Below are 27454 nucleotides of genomic sequence, written 5' to 3' on the forward strand. Positions count from 1 at the left end.
GCGAACCGGCCTAGAGGCGCGGTAGCCTGGTTGTGTAAAATCGCTGAACGGATGTTATGAAGAATTCACTGTGCAAGGCACGTGGCAAAGGCCTTGCTTGTCTAAAACATTGAAAAACAGCTTAAAAACTCCAAAGCTGCACAGATTTTCCAGATACTTTTTGTTACCGATTTTGTAATGCTAATTGATTTTGGTATTTTGTGTATAGTCTGTAACATTGAAGTGAGTGCATCAAACTACTTGTATAGATGAGCATTGGAATGGTACAGCAATAAACATATAAAAAGAGAAAATGTATTGTTTGGAAATAAAAACTGGGTGACAGTCCATATGAAACTGCCTTGGAAAGGAAGCCTTACTGTTACAGGAAAAGAAGTTTAGAACACTGATTTCTGAGTGATTCATCTTCCTCCTTTGCACAAGAACCTTCTTTGCAGGAAGTAGGTTGCTGTCACTCACACCAGGCGTTTTGTTGGGCCTGACACCCTCTTCTGTGTCCTCTTTGTTATAAGTCTTGGACTGCATTTTAAAGCTCTGCTCCAAAATGCAGCCCACAACCCATAAGTTCTCCTTGAAGTTGGATCTCCTCTCCCTTTTCCATTAGGAAACTAATTTTAAAAGGCTGAAAGGACCCCAAGGCTTGAGGCCTTCCCCTTGTCCCAAGCCTAGAATAAAGGAGATAAGTTATGGTGGTCATGGCAGGCTAGGGAACAGGTCCTAGGACCCCCCCATGATATGCTCTACAAGCAAAACAAATACTTGTAGTTCCCAGAACAGGTGTTTGTCCTTTCATGCTACGTCTTGCACATCGATTTCCTTCTTCCTGAGATTCTCCTGCTCCTGGCTCTTGTCCTGGCAAATGCCATCTTCGCCTTCAAGGTTTAACTCAAAAGCTATTTCTTCTGTGGAACCTTCCCTGGTTCCTAAAAGCAAACTTGGGTGCCCCTAATTTCCCTGCTGCTTGTGTATGTTTTGCTTACTCATCAATGTTGTACCAGCAATACTGCTTTCCAAATACAGTTTTTTGTCTTCTTATAATACTGCGAGTTTCCTGAGGGCCAGGATTGTGTCTTTGCTGGTTTCATGAGCCTGCCTCAGCTAACACAGCATCATGTGTGTAATCCATGTTTGTTAAATAAGCAAAATAGCTCTTTTGTACTGTTTGAGTTAAAACTCTTATGATTACTTACAGGTTTGTTGCTCAGAGGAGTTCACAGACTAATAGGAACTGGCTTGCAGCTGTTGAGCCCTTAGACCCACCCCAGCTTCTTGGTTTTAATTTTCTCTCTCCCAGCTTCAGGCCTCAGCTAGTTCCCACCCCCAACCCCTAACCCCCAGCCCCATCCAAAGCTGCAACCACGGGCAGCACCGGACATTTAGGTTATTATCAATCTTGTCATTACAAACAATTTTGCACAGATGCCAGTTTGCACATTTATCTGTAGGATAGATTTCTAGAAGTAGAATTGGTGAGTGCAAAGGTCAGTACATTTTCAATTTTGGTAGATATTACCAAAATGCTCCACAGAGGTTTTACCAAACTCTGTTCCACCAGCAGTGTCTGAGAGTACCCTTCGATATAGTGTGTTAGCAAACTTTTTGAACTTTGCCAATATGACAGGTAAATAATATCAGAATGGTTGTGTTTGGGTATGCATCTTTTTACTGCTTTTTATTCAAATTGACACCCTGCTCCCTTTTTATTTTGCTGTTGATCATTACTGAGAATCAGATGAGGAGTTTAAAAAAATAACAATCATGAGAAAGTTCTCAGTTATTTTGTTCCTGATTCCTGGTTAAGTCAGTCGTTCTCAGCTTGGCTATACCTATGAATCTCCTGGGGTGTTTTTTTAAAAAAAATCCTGGGACTTCCCTGGTGGTCCAATGGGTAAGAGTCTGTGCTCCCAATGCAGGGGGCCCGGGTTCTATCCCTGGTCAGGAAACTAGATCCCACATGCCTGCCACAACTAAGACCTGGTACAGCCTAAATAAATAAAAATTTAAAAAATTTAAAAATACCAGAGCTGAAACCATTGTATGTGACACTGCAATGGTGGATATGTGACATTACACAATTGGCAAAACCATAGAATGTACAACACAGAGGGAACCCTAATGTACACTAATGACTTTAGTTAATAATAACATATCAGTATTCATCAGTTCATCTATCATCAGTTGTAACAAATATACCACACCAATGCAAGGTATTACTACTAGGGGAATGGTGCAGGATGGGGGAGGGAGTATATGGGAACTCTTTGGACCTTCTGTTTAATTTTTCTGTAAACATACAAGTGCTATTAATTAAAAACAAAAACAAAACTCCAGGCCCACTTCCCTTAGAGATTCTGATCATTGGGAGTGAAGCCAGGCCGAGGTAATCGTTTAAAAAAATCTCAGGTGTTGCAAATACCCAGCATTGAGCCGCTGCCTTAAAATGATAATTGAAGCTCCGACAAGCTTTTATCCAGGTCCCAGGCCAGACCAGTTAAATCAGATTCTCCAGAAATGGGGCCAAGGCATCCTTAGTTTACAAAAAGGTCCCTAGATGACTGTAATGTGCAGTCAGTTCTAGTTTGAAAGCAGCTGGGCAATGGTTCAACCCTGGCCTGAGCCCAGAAGGCCTTTGAGGGGGGCATGTACTTCCTCTTTGCAAGTACATAGGTCAAGGCAAGCAACAGAGGGTAGCCACAGTTGGTTCTAGTGGTTCTCAAAGGTGGTCCTCGGACCAGCATTATTGGCATCACCTGAGAATTTGTTAGAAATGCGAAGTCTTGGGCTCCACCTACCGAATCCTAAACTGGGGAGTGGAGGGCGGTGGGCAAAGAGGGCCCAACTGTCTGTGTTTGGATAAGCCCTCCAGGTGACTGATGCACACCCACATTTGAGGACCACTGCCCTAATGTCATAAAACAGTTTTTTCTGGTACCTGGATTTTGACCTTGCCCCTTGGGAAATGATAAGCTGTAGCATTATCCTTATACTATATGACATGCTTTCCAAGAGCCCCCATGTTAGCTGTAATATTATTCTTAATAGAGTTCCAACTTCAAAGTTGTAATTAAGAAACACTTACTTAGGGCTTCCCTGGTGGCGCAGTGGTTGAGAGTCTGCCTGCCAATGCAGGGCACACGGGTTCGAGCCCTGGTCTGGGAAGATCCCACATGCCGCGGAGCGGCTAGGCCCGTGAGCCGCAGTTACTGAGCCTGCGTGTCTGGAGCCTGTGCTCCACAACAAGAGAGGCCGTGGTAGTGAGAGGCCCACGCACCGCGATGAAGAGTGGCCCCCACTTGCCGCAACTAGAGAAAGCCCTCGCACAGAAACAAAGACCCAACACAGCCATAAATAAATAAATAAATAAAATTAAAAAAAAAAGAAACACTTATTTAAATGTGTAATATACCAAAGTTAACTTTATTCACACCAGAGACTTTAGTTGTGTTACCTAGATGGCCCTTTTTTTTTTTTTTTGGCCTGTATCTGGATAAAGATTTTTTCACCTCTACAGATATTTTAACTTTTTCAAAATAGTATTAATCAGGAAAGTTGTAATTCTGCATAGGCCCCACTCAAATAACACTGTATAAATGAACCTAGTACTACCTATCAGTGTGATTGAAGATTTTCTTTTTCAAAGTGTGCAAAAGAATCCCTAATAAAGAAATACCTTAGAGGGTGAGGTTGATAAAAAACAGAAAATGTCAATCATTACCCCCATTAAAGAATTTTGTATTCATTGAGATGGTTCTTTTTCTCATTTTTTGACTTTATAATACATGTAGTGGGGAAGTGTCTCAGTTTACAATTTTACAATCTCAGGTATGCAAGAATTCTTCAGTTCTTTGTTCTTTTGGGTGGTGGTCTAATTAAACAATTGCTTGTCTAATTGCTCTAGCTAGGACTTCCAAATACTATGTTGAATAAAAGTGGCAAGAGTGGGCATCCTTGTCTTGTTCCTGATTTTAGAGGTAAAGCTTTCAGCTTTTCACCTTTCAGTATGATGTTAACTGTGGGCTTGCCATATATGGCCTTCACTGTGTTGAGGTACGTTCCCTCTATGCCTGTTCTGTTGAGAGTTTTTATCATAAATGAATGTTGAATTTTGTGAAAAGCTATTTCTGCATCTCTTAAGATGATTATATGATTTTTATCCTTCATTTTGTTAATGCGGTGTATCACACTGACTGATTTGTGGATGTTAAAACAGCCTTGCATCCCCGGAATAAATGCCACTTGATCCTTTAATGTATTGTTGAATTTGGTTTGCTAATTTTTTTTTTTTTTTTTGGCTGCATTGGGTCTTCGTTGCTGTGCGTGGGCTTTCTCTAGTTGCAGCGAGTCGGGGCTACTCTTCGTTGAGGTGCGCAGGCTTCTCATTGCGGTGGCTTCTCTTGTTGCAGAGCACGGGCTCCGGGCGCACGGGCTCAGTAGTTGTGGCGCACGGGCTTAGTTGCTCCGTGGCATGTGGGATCTTCCCTGACCAGGGCTCGAGCCCGTATCCCTTGCATTGGCAGACGGATTCTTAACCACTGCGCCACCAGGGAAGCCCCTGGTTTGCTAATGTTTGTTGAGGAGTTTTGCATCTATGTTCATCAGGGTTATTGGCCTGTAATTTTCTTTTTTCTTAATGGAGTCCTTGTGTGGTTTTGGTATCAGGATAATGCTGGCCTTGTAAATGAGTTTGGAAGAGTTCCCTTCTCTTCTATTTTTTGGAAGAGTTTGAGAAGGATTGGTATTAATTCTTCTTTGAGTGTTGGATAGAATTCACCAGTGAAGCCGACTGGCCCTGGACTTTTGTTTGTTGGGAGAGGTTTGATTACTCATTCAATCTCCTTGGTAGGAATTGGTCTGTTCAGATTTTTTATTTCTTCATGATTCACTCTTGGTAGGTCATATGTTTTTAGGAATGCATTCATTTCTTCTAGGTTGTTCAACTGTTTGTGTATAACTGTTCCTGGTAGTCTCTTATGATCCTTTGTATTTCTGTGGTATCAGTTGTAATATCTTCTCTTTCATAGAAAACCATAAAGACTCCATCCATCAAAAAACTTACAACTAATAAATGGATTCAGTAATGTTGTGGGATACAAAATAAATGCACAAAAAAACCGTGCATTTCTAAAAATTAATAATGATCTATAAGAAAAAGTAATTAAGAAAAAAATTCCATTTACAATTGCATCAAACAGAATACAATTCCTAGGAGTAAATTTAAGCAAGGAGGTGAAAGATCTATATATTGAAAGCTAGAAGACATTAAGGAAAGAAATTGAAGCAGACACACAAAAAAGGAAAGATATTCATGCTCGTGGATTGGAAGAATTAATATTGCTAAAATGTCCATACTACCCAAAGCAATCTACACATTCAATGCAATCCCTATCAAAATACCAATGACATTTTTCACAGAACTAGAACAAAAGTTGTATGGAATCACAAAAGACAAGTAGTCAAAACAATATTGAGAAAGAAGAACAAAGCTGGAGGTATCCTGCTCCCTGACTTCAGACTATATTACAAAGATACAGTAATGGTATGGTACTGGCACTAAAACACATGGTTCAATGGAACAGAATAGAGAGCCCAGAAATAAACCCACACACTTATGGTCAATTAATCTGCAACAAAGAAGGCAAGAATATACAATGGGGAAAGGACAGTTTCTTCAATAAATGGTGTTGGGAGAACTGGACAGCCACATGCAAAACAGTGAAACTGGACCACTATCTTATACCATACACAAAAATTAATTCAAGATGGGTTAAAGACTTGAACGTAAGACCTGAAACCTTAAAAATCCTAGAAGAAAACGTAAGTGGTAAGCTCTTTTACATAGGTCTTGGTGATTTTTTCGACTCTGATACCAAAAGTAAAAGCAACAAAAGCAAAAATAAACAAGTACGATTACATCAAACTAAAAAGCTTGTAGCCAGCAAAGGAAACCATCAACAAAATGAAAAAGCAACCTATGGAATGGAAGAAAGTATTTGCAAATCATATATCTGATAAGGTAAATATCCAATATATATAAAGAATGTATACAGCTCAATAGAAAAACAATCGGATTAAGAAAAAATTCAGAAGTTCTGAACAGACATTTTCCCAAAGAAGACATATAGATAGCCAACACGTACACGAAAAGATGCTCAACATCACTACTTATCTGGGAAATGCAAATCAAAATCACAATGAAATATCACCTCACACATGTTAGAATAGCTATTACCAAAAAGACAACAAATAACAAGTTTTGGTGAGGATATGGAGAAAAGGGAACCCTTGTGCACTGTTAGTGGGAATGTAAATTGGTGTAGCCACTATGGAAAATTGTATGGAGGTTCCTCAAAAAATTAAAAATAAAACTACCATATGATCCAGCAATTCCACCTCTGGGTATTTATCCAAATAAAACAAAAATACTAATTTGAAAACATACAAGCACTCCTATGTTCATTGCAGCACTATTCACAATAGCTGGGATATAGAGACAACCTAAGTGTCCACTGATAGATGAATGGATAAAGAAGTCGTGGTGTACATACACGATGGAATATTATTTAGCCATAAAAAATGAAATCTTGCCATTTGCAGCAACATGGATGGACCTTGAGGGCATTATGCTAAGTGAGATAAGGCAGACAGAGAAAAATGCCTTTCTTGTATGACCTCTCCTATATGTGGAATCTAAAACCAAACAAACAAAAAAAACCAAGCTCATAGATACAGAGAACAGATAGACTGTCCTGCAGGGGTCCAGGGGTGGGGAGAGGTGGCAGTCAGGGGTGGGAAAGATGGGTGAAGGAGTCAAAAGGTTAAATAAAAATTTTAAACAAATTATAAATGTACCTACTCAGCATTCACTCAGTCCCGCTTCTAGGTATTTATCCTGCAGATAAACCTCCATATGGGTGAAGGGACCAAAAGAGAAAAGAGAGAGCAAGAAAAAAAAAAGAAAGCTCATCTCAAGGCTTCAGGGCGAGCAACCTAAGCCTTGCATTTTCTCTGCGCTCTCAAGTTATAACGTGACTTCACGTTTTCAACCTCGCCACCCCTGTTACTTGGCCCACCCTGAAAGTATCTGAGTCTGTGGCCCCTATTTTGGGCGTTCTCTCTCGTTAGTGGGAAGCCCCGAGCCAGCCCTGTGGTTGGAGCCCCTCGAGAGGGAAATTTTGAGCCGCGTCAGAGGGGCCAGTTACGGAGGAGGAACACAGAGGGGGGGCCCCGCCCCCGCCCCCAGGGGGGCCCCGCCCCCGCCCCCGCCCCCGCCCCCGCCCCCGCCCCTTCCTCGTCGCTTTCCCCACGTCCTCCGCAAACCCCAGTTCCGCTTTCAGGTTGGACTCTAGGCAGGAGATGTGGCTCCTGGAGCCCAAGCGCAGTTTTCCGAAGGGAGTCACAGCCATCAGTCAATCAGTCTGCGGGCTCGGCCCCAGGATGGGTGTCTCAGCCTGCACAGGCGCCCGGCAGAACGCAGCGGGCTCCAGTGGGGTCCAGAACCCAGGGCTGCAGGCTGAACAGAACCTCTGATGAGCAGTCCATTGCGGACACATGGACCCTCACTGTCAAGGTCTCTGGTGGTGCCTTGAAGTCCGTTCACACACCGCTTCCCTGCCTATCACGGAGGGCAGGGAGGCTTGGCCGGCAGGGAACCCGAGGCCGCCTCACCTAAGGTCTCAACATCTTCCTGGGTCCAGCCCTGGAGGCTGTTCCCTCCCTTCCTCTTTCCTCCCCTCCGCCTCTGGAAACTGCCTCTAACTGTGGCTCTCTCACCTTACTGTGTGTGCCCATTGCCTGAGGGAGCTGCTGCAAGACTTTCCTGGGTCTCACCCTCAAAGGTTCTGATTCCAGAGACCAGGTGGGACCCACGGAGTCACACTTCTAACAAGCACACAGCTCCTCAGAGGACCACTCCTTGTGTAACACGGGTGAGGACCGCTTCAAAAGGTGGAAGAGCCTTAGAACAGCTTCTGTTGTCTGTTCTGCAAAGCTTTCTGAGGCAAAGGAAAACCAAGCCCTGGACCTGCTTGAGCTGAGGAGGGTGTGGGATGCTGTGGGCGCAGAGAGGAGAACAAACAAACTAGTATTTCAAAATAGATATTGCCAATTTGAAATTATGAAATTAGGTTCTGCGACTAAAGCATCACTCATGGGGGGGGGTGGGATGAATTGGGAGATTGCGATTGACATAGAGACACTATTGATACTAGGTATAAAACAGATAACTAATGAGAACCTGCTGTAGAGCACAGGGAACTCTACTCAATGCTCTGTGGTGACCTACATGGGAAGGAAATCCAAAAAAGAGGGGATATGTGTATACGTATAACTGATTCACTTTGCTGTACAGTAGAAACTAATACAACGTTGTAAAGCAACTATACTCCAATAAAAATTTTTTAAAAAAAAGCATCACTTATCTGATTTCTGTGTGGATTATATACATATCAGAATTCTGTTGAGATTCAAAAAAAAAGTTTCTAAAGAAGCTTAAAACCCCTTTTCCTAGACAAAGGACCTTCTTGATGGCAGGGGCTGTGGCTTTTAGATTTGTGTACCCAGATAATCATGATGATGGATGAATGAACGAATAAATAACTCACTAAAAATTTCAAAGACACATATTCACTTTGACACAACCCAAGTATGTCTAAAAAAGGACTTGAATGGAAATCACATAATTGTTAATAGTAGTTGTTTTTGTGGTTGGTACTACTGTAAGTGAATTTTCTGAATTTAGATTGATTTCCCTATGATTTTTAAAACTCTGTCCTCTATTTTAGACATTTTCTTTAATGCACTTGCTTGACTTTATTGGTAGTAAAATAAATATTACAAGCTTAAATGAAACCTGGGTTGTCAGGTCTGCAAAGTCTTCCTGGTTCGGTTTGAGGTGTGTAGGAGCACATTGAGGAAGGAGCACAGGGCTTGACCCCTGGAGGAACAAAGGACAGAGCTTTGCTAGGCTCCCTGGGGCGTGTGTCAAAGGCTCTGCCGGACTGACCCCAGGTGGGTGGTAGAGGCCCTGGAGGCGCCTGCCCCAGGGTGAACTTCTATGGGATGCTATTCAAAGCAGAAAATCCCAGGTGGCTCCTGAGAAGAAGAGATCTCTCTAGGCTCCTCTGAGTCTAAATCTAAGCCACAATGGCTCCGGAATGGCTCTCATATGGGTCAGGGGTGCCTTGGGGCCTTTCTCTACTTGTCAATCACTATTTGAAATAAGTGATTGAATGAAATGAAAAAGCCCATAAATATGGCACTGAAGCATCGAGGGTGGAATCTGGCAAAGTTGATCATTAGGCCATTAACTAGAACATTATCAAACATCCTTTCCAGGGACTGACTCAAATTATAATTAGATCCAGGCCTGGGCATCCTTTATACAGTAGCCTGATTGGTTTGTTTGTGTTTGTTTTTTAACCTACTATCTCTTCGGTCTTCTGAACGCTGCCAGCATTAAGAAATGATGGATAAAACCTGACTCCATTCTCCAAAAGATGTCTGTGATGAATTTTCAGGAAGATTTCTGCAGGCATTTCTGGGGTTCCTGCTATCTGTGATGTTAATTTCAGCCTTCTCCCTTTGGATATGTCAAGTTATCTGTAACACATTAGGTCTTCACTGTCCAGAAAAACAATGCAGTGTGAGCCACGCATGCAAATTTGAATTTTTTTTAGTAGCCACATATAAAAAGTAAAAAGAAACAGGTGAAATTAATTTTAATAATATATTTTACCCAGCCTAATACACTCACAATATTTCAACATACACTCAATATTAAAATAACTGAGATTGGGACTTCCCTGTTGGCACAGTGGTTAAGAATCCGCCTGCCAATGCAGGGAACACGGGTTCGAGCCCTGGTCCGGGAAGATCCCACATGCCATGGAGCAACTAAGCTCGTGCGCCAAAAATACTGAGCCTGCGCTCTAGAGCCCGCGAGTGACAACTACTGAAGCCCACGCACCACAACTACTGAAGCCCATGTGCCTAGAGCCGGTGCTCAGCAACAAGAGAAGCCACCGCAATGAGAAGCCCGCGCACCACAACGAAGAATAGCCCCCGCTTGCCGCAACTAGGGAAAACCCACGCACAGCAACGAAGACCCAACACAGCCAAAAATAAATAAATAAAATAAATAAATGTATTAAAAAAAAATAACTGAGATTGTTTACATCTTTTTGGTACTAAGTCTTTGGAATACAGTGTGTGTTTTATACTTCTACCCCATCTTAATTAGGACTAGCCACATTTCAAGTGCTCAGTAGCTAAATGTGGCTAGTGGCTATTTTATTGGGCTGTGTAGGACCAGGTGAATACAAATAGATTTCCTGAGACATTGCTATTGTGTCCAGCAAGAACATGGTATTTGGTATTTGGTATTTGGTGATGGGCTCCAAACACAGCTGTGTCTTAATGTCTCACACGGGGTCTTAAAAGGTCTTTCCTGACATTTGCTCAATCAAGGTTCCTTCTCAAGTACCAAAGATCTTAGTTCTCAGGAATTTTATGTACCAAGTAGCTCCTGCTTTCAAACTATACTTCAATAAATTAAAAAAAAAATGATTCTCTAATAAATATTCCTAAATGGATCAATAGAAACTTTGCCTTACTACCATCTGAAAATTTAGCACCAGTATATGAAACAGTTTACCAGATGATGAAAAATTATGAGGTTGGATATTTACCAAACAATTATATAAACCTTTTTTATCCTACTGAAAAAAGCAGGCTACAGCATCCCACAAACTTAATAAATACACAGATTTGTAAATGGTTGCTAAAAGCTCATAAACAGGGGTGTGTGTAAGGCTTTGCCTGCTGGTGCAGGCCGTAAATTGTAAGTTCTTAAGTGCATACCTAGTACTGGGTCATCCACTAATTACAGCTTGTGTTAGCAGAGCCTGTTATACAATGTCATAGTTCACCATGGTGAGAAAGTCTTCTATTTCCTCAAGCTTGTGGGTTGCACTGCTCTTCTGGAAACAAATAATACATTTATTCATTTATACTTATACAATGAGGGGTCCTTCTGAGGACATTTAAAAGAAGAGGCAAGGTTCTTCAACTCTCCTTCATTAATCCTATTTAGATAATCACTTGTACGTTTAGAGGGGAACCTAAGAACAAAATAAATAAAAGAAGGCATATGACAGACTCATTCACCAATATTCAAAATGTTCTATCTCCTTCCTTAATTTTCAGTTTGTCGTTGGAAATATGTATTTTTGGACAGGCAAATAAATATAGCACCATTTTGTTGATAACTGCTATATTTGTCTAAGAATTTTTCTGTTTCATTTAGTTATCTATGTTGACATATAATCGTTCATCATATTCTCTTATAATTCCTTTTATTTCTGTAAGGTCAGCAATAATGTCCCCTCTCATTCCTGATTTAGTAATTTGGGCTCTTTTGTCAGTCTAACTGAAGGTTTGTCAATTTTGTTTGTCTTTTCAAAAAGCCAATTTTTGGTTGCATTGATTTTCTCTATTATTTTTCCTATTCTCTATTTCATTTATTTCTGCTCTAAGGTCCATTACATACTACTTTCTGCTTGCTTTGGGTTTAGTTTGCTCATTTTTTCTAGTTTCTTAAGGTGAAAGTTTAGGTTATTGATTTGAGATCATTCTTCTTTTTTAATAAAGGCACTTACAGCTATAAATTTCCCTCTAGGCACTGCTCTACCTGCATCCTGTAAGTTTGAGTATGTTTTATTTTTCATTTTCATTCATTTCAAAGTATTTTCTAATTTTTCCTTGTTTTTTTTTTATTCTTTGACCCATAGGTTATTTAGAAGTGAGTTGCCTAATTTCCACATATTTGTGAATTTCCCAAATTTACTTCTGTTACAATTTCTAATTTAATTCCACTGTGTGTGGGGAACATACTTTATATGATTTCAATTAAGTTTAAGCCACTTAAACTTACTGAGAAGTTTAAAACAAAAGTGTTCTTTCATTTCAGTCTAAAGGACCCTCTTGAAATTTCTTGTAAAGCAGGTTTGCTGAAAAATGCATTCTCCTAATTTTTTGTTTGTTTATCTGGGAATGTCTTAATTGCTCCTACATTTTTTTTGAAGTATAGTTTTTCTGAATATGGAATCCTTGGTCTGTTGATGACTGGTCTGAGATTTTCTTACGTGCCTTGAACCATTAAGTCTCCTAGCTTTGCTTAAGGGCTCTGTGTGCACATCAGGGCGTGTTTTCAATGTTCCAGAAGGCCGTTTGCAATTCTGCCTTAATTTTCCCTTCTGGGTTGTGCAGAGCCTCAAGGTTATCATAGGTGAGAGATCAGGGCCTTCTCAGTCTTTCCTGAGCACGCACACGGTTCTGCACAGGCCTGAGCCTTTAGATTCCCAAGAATATTTTGGAGGTTTTCAAAGTCCCTATGGACATTTCATTATTCAGCTTTTCAAGTTTTTTGGTCAGCTTCTCATTTGCCCCAGCTATTAGTACTACTTTAGGCAGCTGACAAATTTTAAAATTGCTGGTTATTTTCAATCCATGCCCCTGGGGAAAGGCTATTCTCACTGAACAAGCTCTGAATTAGGTCAAATAAAGATAAGCTCTTGTGAGTGTTTCCAGGGAACTTCCAGACAGGTCAAATAATGCAGTTCTCTGGGAATGGGGCATTATTGGGAGCTCTGAGCCCATTATGATAGACTGGGTTGGTTGCCAGACTACTGGTTTTCATGGTTAACACAATTGCAAGGCTGTTGGTTTTAAAGGCTGCTGTGGAGCTGGAAAGAGGTGGGTGGAGGAAGGGCAGTTAAAACACCACAAAGCTTGCTGTTCTCACCGAGATTCAGCCATTTTTCTTGAATTAATGCTTCTTGGATTGTTGCAAGCCTTTGGTTACATTCCAGAGGTCTGAAAAGTTGATTTTGACCATTTTCTGGCAGTGTTTTTATTGCTTTTGTGGAGATGTAGGTTTGCAGAGGTCCTTAATCTGCTAATCCAGAAGTTTTCTTTCTCTGTGTGTTATATTTGATATACTTATCTTCATGTTAACTTGCCAAGGTGAAAGACTCTATATCAAGAAGCAATGAAAAGGGGCTTCCCTGGTGGCGCAGTGGTTGGGAATCTGCCTGCCAATGCAGGGGACACGGGTTTGAGCCCTGGTCTGGGAAGATCCCACATGCCGCGGAGCAACTGGGCCCGTGAGCCACGACTACTGAGCCTGCGCGTCTGGAGCCTGTGCTCCGCAACAAGAGAGGCCGCGATAGTGAGAGGCCCGCGCACCGCGATGAAGAGTGGCCCCCGCTCGCCACAACTAGAGAAAGCCCTTGCACAGAAACGAAGACCCAACACAGCCATAAATAAATTAATAACTTAAAATAACCTGGGCCCTTTATTTAAAAAAAAAAAAAAAAGAAGAAGCAATGAAAAACATTAAAGGAAACTAATACAGATAGATAGGAACTAGCAGGTGACACTAAGTGAGAAGTATTTAGTTAGTCAATAAGATTACTGGTAATGACTTTTAATAGAGAAGAGTAAGACTGCCCAATGACCGGAGTACTTATTCATTTAAAATATGTATTGGAAGGTACTGTGACCCAGGGCAGTCCTACCAAAGTGTGGTCTGTGGTCTGGTGCCAGTCAGTGAGCTGTTTGTTGATGGTCTGCCACAGGACAAGGGACTTCTGCCAGAGGGTAAATCAATCTACTGTTCCCTTTATCAAAAAAAAGTCTTGGGACTTCCCTGGTGGCGCAGTGGTTAAGAATCTGCCTGCCAATGCAGGGGACACGGGTTCGAGCCCTGGTCCGGGAAGATCCCACATGTTGCGGAGCAACTAAGCCCGTGCGCCACAACTACTGAGCCTGTGCTCTAAAGCCCACGAGCCACAACTACTGAACCTTCAAACCACAACTACTGAAGCCCGAGCACCCTAGAGCCCATGCTCAGCAACAAGAGAAGCCTCCGCAATGAGAAGCCCGCGCACCACAACGAAGAGTAGCCCCCACTCGCCACGACTAGAGAAAGCCGGCGTGCAGCAATGAAGGCCAAGGCAGTCCAAAAAAAAACCCGTCTTGGTATAAAAAGAAAAAATTCAGCTGAACTGAGCAGTGTGCTTAGTGATGGGAACCATACCTTGTATGAGGCACTGTATGGGGAGATACAAAGATAGGTCAAACATAAGCTTACTTACAATTGAGTAGCAGAGCTTAAGATGCACATTTTTCTATGTCTTGTTACTAGGTAAATTGTAATAGGTTCCAGAGAAGCTCCAAACAAGAAGAAGAGAGCTTCCTAATGGAAAAATCTGGCAATGCTTCAAGGAAGCAGTGAATATGAACTAAAATTTGAATGATGGTGAAAAAAATTTTTAGGGAGAAAAATAATTTTTCCAGCTTTATTGAGGTATAACTGGCAAGTCAAAATTGATATACATAAGGTGTACAGCATGATGATTTGATATACATTGTGAAATAATCACCATGGTCAAGTTAGAACATCAGTCATCTCACATAAGTACCATTTTATTATTATTTTATTATTTTTTAATATAAATGTATTTATTTTTATCTTTGGCTGCATTGGGTCCTCATTGCTGCGCGTGGGCTTTTCTCTAGTTGTGGCGAGCGAGAGCTACTCTTTGTTGCGGTGCATGGGCTTCTCATTGTGGTGCCTTCTCTTGCTGCAGAGCACAGGCTGAAGGTGCACGGGCTTCAGTAGTTGTGGCACATGGGCTCAGTATCTGCGGCGCACGGGCTTAGCTGCTCTGCGGCACATGGGATCTTCCCAGACCAGGGCTCGAACCTGTGTCCCCAGCACTGGCAGGCAGATTCCTAACCACTGTGCCACCAGGGAAGCCCCAAGTACCATCTTAAAAGCAATTTTCAAGTATACAGTATAGTATTATTAACTATTTTCACCATGTTGTACATTAGATCCCCAGAACTTATTTACCTTATAACTGAGAGTTTGTACTCTTTGACCAGCATCTCCCTATTCCCCCATGCCTCAGCCCCTAGCAACCACCATACTCCTCTCTGCTTGCATGAGTTCAACTTTTTTACATTTCAAATGTAAGTGATACCATATAGTTTGTCTTTCAGTACCTGGTTTATTTTACTTATCATAATGTCCTCCAGCTTCATTTATGTTGTCACAAATGGCAAGATTTTCTTCTTTTTTAATGGATGAACTACATATATTCTTTATCCATTCATCTATTGACAGACACTTAGGTTGTATCCATATCTTAGCTATTGTGAATAGTGTTGAATGTGATGAAGCTATCTCTTCAAAATATGGATTTCATTTCCTTTGGGTATATAACCAGAAAGGGGATTGCTAGATTGTATGATAGTTCTATTTTCAATTTTTTGAGGAACCTCCATAATATTTTCCATAGTGGCTGTACCAGTTTACATTCCCACCAACAGGGTTCTCTTTTCTCCACATCCTTCCCATCACTTATCTCTTGCCTTTTTTTTTTTTTTTTGCCTCGCCCTGTGGCATGCAGGATCTTAGTTCCCCCACCAGGGACTGAACACGTGCCCCCTGCAGTGGAAGTGCGGAGTCCTAACCACTGGACCACCATGGAATTCCCTTGCTTTTTTTTTAAATTTATTTTTATTTTTTTAAATTTTTATTTATTTATTTATTTATATTTATTTTTGGCTGTGTTGGGTCTTTGTTTCTGTGCGAGGGCTGTCTCTAGTTGTGGCAAGCAGGTGCCACTCTTCATTGCGGTGCGCGGGCCTCCCACTATCGCGGCCTCTCTTGTTGCGGAGCACAGGCTCCAGACGCACAGGCTCAGTAATTGTGGCTCACGGGCCTAGTTGCTCCGTGCCTTGCCTTTTTTAAAAAAAATTTATTTTATTTATTTATTTTTGGCTGTGTTGGGTCTTCGTTGCTGCATGAGGGCTTTCTCTAGTTGTGGTGAGCAGGGGCTACTCTTTGTTGCAGTGCGTGGGCTTCTCATTGCGGTGGCTTCTCTTGTTGCGGAGCACAGGCTCTAGGCACATGGGCTTCAGTAGTTGTGGCTCGTGGGCTCTACAGCACAGTCTCAGTAGTTGTGGCGCACGGGCTTAGTTGCTCCACGGCATGTGGGATCTTTCTGGACCAGGGCTCGAACCCACGTCCCCTGCATCGGCAGGCGGATTCTTAACCACTGCACCACCAGGGAAGCCCCTCCCTTCTCTTTTTGATAATAGTAATTCTAACAGGTGTGAGGTAATATTTCACTGTGGCTTTGACTTGCATTTCCCTGATGATTAATCTTTTCACACACCTATTGACCATTTGTATGTCTTCTTGGAAAAATGTCTGTTTGGGTCCTCTGCCATTGTTTAATTGGGTTATGAATGATGATTAAGATTTTGATGGGCTTGATAGGGTAAAACGATAAGACCTTTGAGGTAGGACACAGTATAAGCAAAGGTTTGGAGCCCAGTAAATAGTCAGTTTTGAATGGAAAATAGGGTATAGAAGTTAGAGTGAGGTAAGGTCAGAAAGTATTTGAAGCCATATTAGAAAGGACTTGGATTCCATACCATGGAGTTTATCCTTCACTTGGTGGACAGTAGGGACCCACTGATATTTTTTGGACCAGGAAGTGACATGATTCTGCCTTGATTTAAAAGATTAACTTCATATCTTTGGAGGAACGGGCGTCTTAAAAGGAAGAGACTAGAGTGAGGGAGACTAATTAGGATGCTATTTAAATAATGAGACCACTATGATGGGCTGAACAAGGGTGTTGGCATTGGGATCTGAGAGGAATGACAGTGTATAAAGAGTCATGATTGAGGCAGCATTTATAGGTCTTAAAAACTGCTCAAATATGAACAACAAGGGAAAGAAAGGGTGCTTGGAAGGACGACGGTGTCAAACCAAGGTAAAGAAAGCAGCAGGAAGAACTGGTTTGGTGGGACAATGATGAATTGGCTTGGATTGAGTTGAAGGTGCTTGGCAAGCCATTCAAGTAGAAATGTGCACTGGCAATGTAGGTCAGCAGCTAGAGAGAGAGGTGAGGTCTAGTGATCCTAATTTGAGAGGTGACGGTGCAAAGGTGATTAGGGAGCCATGAGGTTTGAGATGCCCAGCAAAGGAAACTATTTCAAGAGAGAAGGTAGAGAACCTCGGGGGAAGAAGGAGTAGTGGTTGGGAAGGGCAAGAGAATGAAGAAACATTGAAAGGAAGAAGACCCCAAGGATACTACTGACTGCAATATTGGGGGCTTGTAAGCATATACCACTTTAAATCATTTGAGGAGAAGCAAGACTGGTAATGCTAAGGAGTAGCAGGATTGAGGGAAGCATTTTCTTTCTTGGGGTGGGGTAAATGGGAATGTTTGTAGACTGAGGAGAAGGAACCAGGGATAAGTGTAGATTGAGGATGGAGGTTAGAAGGAGTGGTTGATGGATCAAGTCTGCAAAAAGTTGCAAAAAGGATGGGATTGAAGTAGAGGAGGAACCTTAGAAGAAAGGAGGTATATGTCTTTCCTCAACACAGGGGAGAAGGACGAAATGGCAAGTGTGGATACAGAGACATTTTGATGCATACAGGCAGGAAGCTGAAGGCATTCTCAGTGGGCAACTCACACTTCTCAAGAGAATAGAAAGTGAGGTCACCAGACACCAGGATGGGGCAGGTGTTGGGTTTTGAGAATAAGGGAAAGGATTAAAGTAGCTGCTGGGGAATGAGATACAGAGTCCACTAGACATGGGTAAATAGATTTCTGAAGACCATTGGGAGCCCAATGGCATCTAAATCCAAGAATGTGTGGTAGAACCAGTTGGCATAATCATCCATGTGGGGTCCCTGGAGGGCGAAGTAAAGAAAGCAGATAGTGGGGTCTTCTAGAGATATAATTTAGCCAATTTTCTGTATATTTTACGTTATCACTGCAAGTGAAGAGCAGGTTCATGCCTTACTCAGCATTGTAGTCCCAATACCCAGGACACTTACCAAGCTCATACTTCATAAATGTTTATTGAACAAATAAGCGCAACCAGATAAAAATTCTTATTAAATGGCTACCATACAGCAGAAGGAGAGAAGCAGTGTTATTACTAAGGCTGAGTCAGTGCCCTGTCAGCAGCTGTCCTATCTCCACTTGCCAGAGAGAAGATGACAGAACCTCAGCTCCCTTTCCTCTACAGAAACTTCCCACGCCTGCTTATGGCATCACAGAGATCCAGAAAATTCCCTCACCCTCCTTTCTTTTGTCATCAGGCTTACCTTGCAGTACTGCTCTCTAATTTGGCTTCTCCAGATCTAATAGTTCTAATATCAAGGCCACGATCATGGTTTACTACAAATATTTTATCTTCTTTTAACATTAACAAATTAGCATGATGGCTTATAAACCAGTCTTGTGTGAATGCAATGCATGGGAAAGATATTAATTCATGGATGAGTTAATAAAACAAGTTCTAAAGCTGCAAAGCTGGGCATCAACATCGGTATCAGAGGCAATGTATTGTAATTATACTTCTTCCAGAAAAAAATTTTTATGCTGCTGAGACTGAAGTCAAGAAATATAGAGTTTAGGAGGAGATTGGCTAAGAAGGCAGAGTAGAAAGACCCTGAGCTCACCTCCTCTCACGAGCACAACAAAATCACAAGTATCTGCAGAATAACCATCAATGAAATAGACCAGAACCTACCAGAAAAGATCTTCTACAACTAAAGACATAAAGAAGGAACCACAACCAGATGGGTAAGAGGAGCAGACTTGCGATATAATCAAGTCCCATACCCCCAGGTTGGTGGCCCACAAATGGAGAATAGTTATATTGCAGAGGTTCCCCCCACAAGAGTGGGAGTTCTGAGCCCCAGGTCTGGCTCCCCAGCCCAGGCGTCCTGCAATGGGGAAGATGAGCCCCCAGAGCATTCAGCTTTGAAGGCCAGTGGGGCTTAATTTCAGGAGTCCAAAAGCACTGGGGGAAGACTTCACTCTTAAAGGGTGCACACAAAATCCTACACACACTGGGACCCAGGGGAAAAGCAGTAATTTGATAGAAGCCGGGGCCAGACCTACCTGCTGGTCTTGGAGAGTCTCCTGGAGAGGCAGGGAGTGGCTGTGACTCATTCTGGGGACATAGACACTGGTGGCAGCCATATTTGGGAGCTGGTGGCTACCATCTTGGGATCTTCACTCTAGCTCATTAGCCCAAGACCTGGCTCCCTCAACAGCCTGTAGTCACCAGTGCTGGGATACCTCAGGCCAAACAACTAACTGGGTGGGGACACAGCCCCACCCATCAGCAGACACACTGCCCTAAATCTTCCTTAGCCCACAGTCACCTCTAAATATGGCCCTGCCAACTAGAAGGCCAAGGTCCAGCTCCACCCACCAGTGGGCTCCACCCACCTGCCCTGCCCTCCAGGAAGCCTGCACAAGCCTCTAGACTAGCCTCACCCACCAGGGGGCAGACACCAGATACAAGAAAACCACAATCCCAGCCTGCGGACCCAGCCAGCCCACAGCAGGCCAGGCCCTACCCTAGGACCCGGCCCAGTTCACTAGGAGGCCAACACAACCTTCAGGACACCCCAGACCCCATGCCCAACTGGGTCAGGAACCAGCCCCCTCACCAAAACTGATATGACACCAGCTCTGGGATCCCTGAGTCCTGCAGCCAGACTCAGGACTTGGCTCTGCCTGCCAATAGTCTAGCAGTAACCTCAGGTGCTGGCTCACCCACCAGGGGGAAGGCTACAGGCCTGGAGTCTTCTGGTCCCTGACTCCACCCTCCAGTGAGCCAGCACTAGCCCTGGGCCCCACCTGGGGCTCTGCAGTCAACTGCTTCGTGACCAAGCCCTGCTAGACAGCAGCCAGCAGTGTCTGCACAAGGCAGGACCTGACAACCAACTGGGCTAGGGGCAAACCAAGACTACAAGACTGCCCACATAGTCAGCCCACCACAACAGAAAGACCCACGCAACCCTCTTAGGGGGAATCCCTAGAGCAAATAGCTTGGGGGGTGAGAGGGGAGTGTTATGTTGGGATGCATAGGATGTCTCCTATAGGAGGCCACTTCTCCAAGGATGAGAAACATTACTAACCCTACTACATACAGAAAAGTACAAATAGCAACTTAGACAAAATGAGGTGGCTGAGGAACATGTTTCAGATAAAGCAACAAGATAAAACCCCAGAAAAAGAACTAAGTGAAGTGGAGATAGGCAATCTACCCAAGAAAGAGTTCAGAGTAATGATTGTAAAGATGATTGAACAACTTGAGGGAAGAATGGATGCCCAGAGTGAGAAGTTAGAAGTTTTAAACAAAAGCTTAGAAAATATAAAGAACAACCAAACAGAGATGTAGAATACAATAACTGAAATGAAAAATACACTAGAAGGAATCAACAGTAGACTAAATGATACAGAAGAACAGATGAGTGAGCTCGAGACAGAGTAGTGGAAATCACTGCTGATGAACAGAAAAAAGAAAAAAGAATGAAAAGAAAGGAGGACAGTTTAAGAAACCTCTGGGACAACATCAAGCACACCAATATTCACATTATAGGGGTCCCAGAAGGAGAAGAGGGAGAGAAAGGGGCTGAGAACACATTTGAAGACATAATAGCTGAAAACCTTCCTAATCTGGGAAAGGAAACAGTTACCCAAGTCCAGAAAGCACAGAGAATCCCATAAGTCTATCCCATAGAACTCCCATAAGTCTATCAGCTGATTTTTCAGCAGAAACTCTGCAGGCCAGAAGGAAGTGGCACACTATTTTTTAAGTGATGAAAGGGAAAAACCTACAACCAAGAATACTCTACCCAGCAAGGCTCTCCTTTAGATTTGATGGAGTGATGAAAAGCTTTACAGTAAAGCAAAACTAAAAAAGTTCAGCACCATGAAACTAGCTTTACAACAAATGTTAAAGGAACTTCTCTATGTAAAAAAGAAAAGGCCAGAAATAGAAACAAGAAAATTATGAAATGAAAAAGCTCACGAGAAAAGGCAAACATACCATAAAGGGAGGAAATCATCCACACACAAAACTAACAGGGAGGTTAAAAGACAAAAGTAAAATCACCTATATCCACAATAAGCAGTTATGGGATACACAAAACAAGTAAATGTAAAATGTGATAACAAAAACAGTAATTGTGAAGGGAGGAGAGTACAAATGAAGGGTTTTTAAAGTGCATTTGAACTTAAGAAATCAGCAACTTAAAATAATCATGTATATATTATATATAGACTGCTATACAAAAACCTCATGGTAACTGCAAACCAAAAATCTATAATCAATATACACATAAAAAACAAAAAGGAATCCAAACATAACACTAAAGATAGTCATCAAATCACAAGAGAACAAAAGAAGAAGAAAGAGAAAAAAAGACCTACAAAAACAAATCCAAAACGATTAACAAAATGGCAACAACAACATACATATCAATAATTACCGTAAATGTAAATGGACAAAATGCTCCAACCAAAAGACATAGAGTGGCTGAATGGATACAAAAACAAGACCCGTATACATGCTGCCTAGAAGAGATTCACTTCAGATCTAGAGACACACACAGACAGAAAGTGAGGGGATGGAAAAAGATATTCCACGCAAATGGAAATCAAAAGAAAGCCAGAATAACAATACTTATATCAGACAAAATAAACTTTAAAATAAAGACTGTAACAAGAAGGACACTGCATAACAATCAAGAGATCAATCCAAGAAGATATAACAATTGTAAATATATATGCACCCAACATAGGAGCACCCAAATACGTAAGGCAATGACAGTACACAGTAATAGTGGGGGACTTTAACACCCCATTTACATCAGTGGACAGACCATACAGACAGAAAATCAATAAGAAAACATTGGCCTTAAATGACACATTAGACTAGACGAACTCAATTGATATATATAGAGCATTCCATCCAAAGGAGCAGAATACATATTCTTTTCAAGTGCACATGTAACATTCTCCAGGATAGACCACATGCTAGGCCACAAGACAAGCCTCGGTAAATTTTAGAGAGTTGAAATCATATCAGACATCTTCTCTGACCACAACACTGAGACTAGAAATCAACTACCCAAAACCAAAAACCAAACAAACAAAAAACCTGCAAAAAACACAAACGTGGAGGCTAAACAATATGCTACTAAACAACCAATGGATCACTGAAGAAATCAAAGAGGAAATCAAATAGTACCTAGAGGCAAATGAAAACAAAAACACAATGATCCAAAACCTATGAGGTGCAGCAAAAGCAGTTCTAGGAGGGAAGTTTATAGCAATACAAGCTTACCTCAGGAACACAAGAAAAGTCTCAAATAAACAACCTAACCTTACGCCTAGAGTTAACAGAGAAAGAACAAGTAAAACCCAAAGTTAGTAGAATGAAATAAATCATAAAGATCAGAGCAGAAGTAAATGAGATAGAGACTAAACAAATAGAAAAGATCAATGAAACTAAAAGCTGGTTCTTTGAACAGATAAACAAGATTGATAAACCTTTAGCCAGACTCATCAAGAAAAAAAGGGAGAGGGCCTAAATTAATAAAATCAGAAATGAAAAAGAAGTTACAGCCAACACCTCAGAAATACAAAGGATCATAAGAGACTACTAAGAACAACTATATACCAATAAAATGGACAACCTAGAAGAAATGGAAAAGTTCTTAGAAATGTACAATCTCCCAAGATTGAACCGGGAATAAATAGAAAATATGAACAGACCAATTACCAGTATGAAATTGAATCAGTAATTTAAAAACTCCTAACAAACATAAGTCCAGGACCAGATGGCTTCACAGGTGAATTCTACTAAATGTTTAGAGAAGAATTAATGCCTATCCTTCTCAAAGTATTCCAAAAAATTGCAGAGAAAGGAACATGTCCAAACTCATTCTATGAGGCCCACACCACCCTGATACCAAAACCAGACAAAGCTATCACAAAAAAAAGAAAATTATAGGCCAATATCACTGATGAACATAGATGTAAAAATCCTCAACAAAATACTAACAAATTTAATCCAATTCAACACTGTATTTAAAGGATCATACACCATGATGAAGTGCAATTTATCCCAGGGATGCAAGGATCTTTCAATATCTGTAAATCAATCAGTGTGGTATACCACATTAACAAATTGAATAAAAACCACATGATCATCTCAATAGATGCAGAAAAAGCTTTTGATAAATTCAATATCCATTTATGATAAAAACTCTCCAGAAAGTGGGCATAGAGGAAAAATACATAATAAAGGCCATATATGGCCCATAGCTAACACCATATTCAACAGTGAAAAGCTGAAAGCATTACCTCTAAGATGAGGAACAAGACAAGGATGCCCACTCTCACCACTTTTATTCAACATAGTTTTGGAAGTCCTAGCCACAGCAATCAGAGAAGAAAAATAAATAAAAAGAATCCAAATTGGAAAGGAGAAGTACAATTGTCACTGTTTGCAGATGACATGATACTATACATAGAAAATCCTAAAGATGCCACCAGAAAACTACTAGAGCTCCTCAATGAATTTGGTAAAATTTTGCAGGAGACAAAATTAATACACAGAAATCTCTTGCATTTCTATACACTAACAATGAACTATCAGGAAGAGAAATTAATGAAACAATTCCATTTACCAACACATCAAAAAGAATAAAATACCTAGGAATAAACCTACCTATGGAGGCAAAATACCTGTACTCAGAAAGCTATAAGACACTGATGATGAAAGAAATTGAAGATGACACAAACAGATGGAAAGATATACCATATTCTTGGATTGGAAGATTCAATATTGTTAAAATGACCATACTATGCAAGGCAATCTACAGATTCAGTGCAATTCCTATCAGAATACCAATGGCATTTTTCACAGAACTAGAACAAATAATTTAAAAATCTGTATGCAAACACAAAAGACCCCAAATAGCCAAAACAGTATTGAGAAAGAAGAACAGAACTGGAGGAATCGTGCTCCCTGACTTTGGACTATACTACAAAGCTACAGGCATCAAAACAGTATGGTGCCAGCACAAAAACATACATATAGATCAATGGAACAGGATAGAGAGCCCAGAAATAAACCCACACACTTATGGTCAATTAATCTATGACAAAGGAGGCAAGAATATACAATGGAGAAAAGGCAGTGTCTTCAGTAATTGGTGCTGGGAAAACTGGACAGCTACATGTAAAAGAATGAACTTAGAACACTGTCTAACACCATATACAAAAATAAACTCAAAATGGATTAAAGACTTATATGTAAGACTGGATACTATAAAACTCCTAGAAGAAAACGTAGACAGAACACTCTCTGATGTAAATCACAGCAATATGTTTTTGGATCTGTCTCCTAAAGCAAAGGAAATAAAAGCAAAAATAAACAAATGGGACCTAACTAAACTTAAAAGCTTTAGCACAGCAAAGGAAACCATCTGCAAAATGAAAAGAAAACCTACTGATGGGAGAAAATATTTGCAAATGATATGACCAATAAGGGATTACTATCCAACATATAAAAACAGCACATACAACACAATATCAAAAAAACAAACAACCCAATTAAAAAATGGGCAGAAGAACTGAATAGACATTTTTCCAAGGAGGAAATGCAGATGGCCAACAGGCACATGAAAAGATGCTCAACACCATCAATCATCACGGAAATGCAAATCGAAACCATAATGAGATAACAGCTCACACCTGTCAGAATGGCTATCATCATAAAGTACAAATACAATAGAATACCACTCAGCCATAAAATGAACGAAATTTTGCCATTTGCAGCATGGATGGACTTGCAGGGCATCATGCTAAGTGAAATTAGACAGAGAAACACAAACAGGGTATGATATCACTCATATGTGGTATCTAAAAAATACAACAAACTAATGAATATAACAAAAAAGAAGCAAACTCACAGATATGTAGAACAAGCTAGTGGTTATCAATGGGTAGAGGGAAGGGGAGAGGAGCAATATAGGGGTAGGGGATTAAGCGGTACAAATTATTAGGTATAATACAAGCTGTATGGATATATTGTTCAACGTGTGGAATACAGCCAATATTTTAGAACTAAAATAGAGTATAATCTTTAAAAATTGCGAATCACTAGATTGTACACTGTTAACTTACACAATATTGTAGAGCAACAAATGTTTATTTTTCAATAAAAAAATAAGTTACCAGTAATAGTAAGTTGCCAATGTACCGCACAGGGGGAAAAATATAGAATTTAGAGCTCTCTTCAATTAGAAGTGTGTAATATCAACCAAGTGGAACCCCACAGCCTGACGACAGGTGTGATGGGTGATCCTACACCTGCGCTGCGGCGCCGAACCGCTGCCAGGAGTTGGCCGGTGTCACCTGGCACTCCGTGGGTTTAGGGAGAGGGGCATGGAGGCGTCTCCCTCACGTGACTGGGCTCAGTGGCAGGTCTGCGCCTGCGCCGGCTCTGGCTCGCGGGCTCGCCAACCTGCGGGCGGGCGGGTACCGGCCGCGGAGCCGGGCGCCCACGGTGATGGGAAATCCAGTTATCAAAGTTGACTCCAGAAGAGAGAACCTAACAGACCAGTAACGATGGGGGAAATTGAGAAAGTTATCATGGTGTTTCAGGTTAAAAAAAATCCTTCCTGAAGAAGATCTTAAGCAACACGATGGATTCAGAAGCTCATGAAAAGAGGCCACAAATCCTAACATCTTCAAAGCAAGATATATCACCTCATATTGCAAATGTTAGCGAAATGAAGCATTACTTGTGTGGCAGCTGTGCAGCTCTCAACAATATAGCAATCACATTTTCCCATTCTGCTCTTTCGGCAACAGCTGTATGGAATCAAAATCTGGGATTCAGTACTTCAGTTGAGGAGGGATGGATTTCGAAACTTGTATGGTGGAATCCTTCCCCCATTAATGCAGAAAACGACTACACTGGCACTTATGTTTGGTCTGTATGAGGATTTATCTTGCCTTCTCTATAAGCACATCAGTACCCCAGAGTTTGCAACCCTAGCATGGCTGCAGTACTTGCAGGGACAACAGAAGCAATTTTCACTCCATTGGAAAGCGTTCAAACATTGCTTTGAGTCCACAAGCATCATGACAAATTTACAAACACTTATCAGGCTTTCAAGGCACTGAAATGCCATGGAATTAGTATTATCGAGGCTTGGTGCCTGTTCTTTTCTGTAATGGATTCAGCAATGTCCTTTTTTTTGGCCTTCGAGGTCCCATCAAGGAGCACCTGCCTACAGCGACGACTCACAGCGCTCATTTGGTCAATGATTTTATCTGCGGAGGCCTGTTGGGTGCCATGTTGGGAATCTTGTTTTTTCCAGTTAATGTTGTAAAAACTCGCATGCAATCTCAGATTGGTGGGGAATTTCAGTCTTTCCCTAAGGTTTTACAAAAAATATGGCTACAACGGGACAGGAAACTGACAAATCTTTTCAGAGGTGCCCATCTGAATTACCATCGGTCCCCCATCTCTTGGGGCATAATTAATCGACTTATGAGTTCTTGTTAAAGATTATATAAAAGAAATCAGTTAAGTGCCATTTATCAACTGAATAGATCTAAGACGAATGCAGTTTGGCCTTGTTTCTAATCAGCCAAATACAAATTGGTGTCATAAATCCAGGGCACAATGAATTATGGGCAAAGCTGTTTTCTTTAAGCAGCAACAAATTCAGAATAAAAGATTTCAGTAGGAAAATTTAAGGTTTTTTGGTTTTTGTTTTGTTTTGTTTTTTGGGGGGGGGTCTGTTTGTATTTTTTTTAATCATTATCTGAGAACTTCAGGCTAATTGCCTGGTTAATAGCTGTCTATCTGATGGCTTTTGACAAGGAAACTAACAGCCAAGATACGATTCTTTTTTTCCAAGTCTTCCATATTGAAACATTAAGTGGCCATGACCAGGCAGAGAAAAGGCTCTTAGGGTCCCATGAATTCTCAGGCTTACTTCTACTACTCCATTTCTTGCTTCTCTGCTTTTAGGAGGAGTTGCAAAGGGCAGTTTTTGTTAACTTATACATGGTAGGACAAAGGAGCAAAACAGAGAAGAAAAACAGCTTATTATGTGTGGATTTTTCATGATAAATTGCTTGTATTCGTTTTGAAACTAAGCACCTGTTGGGATGGTCATTATCCGAATTATTTCTCTTTAGACGTGGTAGACTAAAGCAATGACATCTAATGTCTAATGACATCTCCCATTTTGCTTTCTAGGATGAAAGTTTTCTCTGTAGTTCTCAGTGTGACCTTAAACCTTTCCAAAATATTTTTATATTAATTTCACTTATTTCATTGCCAAAAGATGTGGAGACTTAAATTTTGTTAATGGTGTGTCATCCCATTAAGAAGTTTCATATTACAGGTATTCCCCCCTTTTCTTCATGCCACTTCGCTTTTACAAAAGACCTACATTAGTACCTGTTTTCACTAACCGAAAGAAATACGAGGATGATTTGTGCTTTTACGAAAAAAGGTAATTGCTTCTTCT

The 27454-nt window shown here is 41.2% G+C and overlaps 1 pseudogene; it reads left to right on the forward strand.

The window, feature by feature from the left end:
- Window positions 1–25473: 25473 nt before the first annotated feature.
- LOC133105427 (mitochondrial nicotinamide adenine dinucleotide transporter SLC25A51-like) lies at window positions 25474–26489 on the forward strand (annotated as a pseudogene).
- The last annotated feature ends 965 nt before the right edge of the window (window positions 26490–27454 follow it).

This window comes from Eubalaena glacialis, chromosome 14 (genome assembly GCF_028564815.1).
Source record: "Eubalaena glacialis isolate mEubGla1 chromosome 14, mEubGla1.1.hap2.+ XY, whole genome shotgun sequence".
Classification (NCBI taxonomy): Eukaryota; Metazoa; Chordata; class Mammalia; order Artiodactyla; family Balaenidae; genus Eubalaena; species Eubalaena glacialis.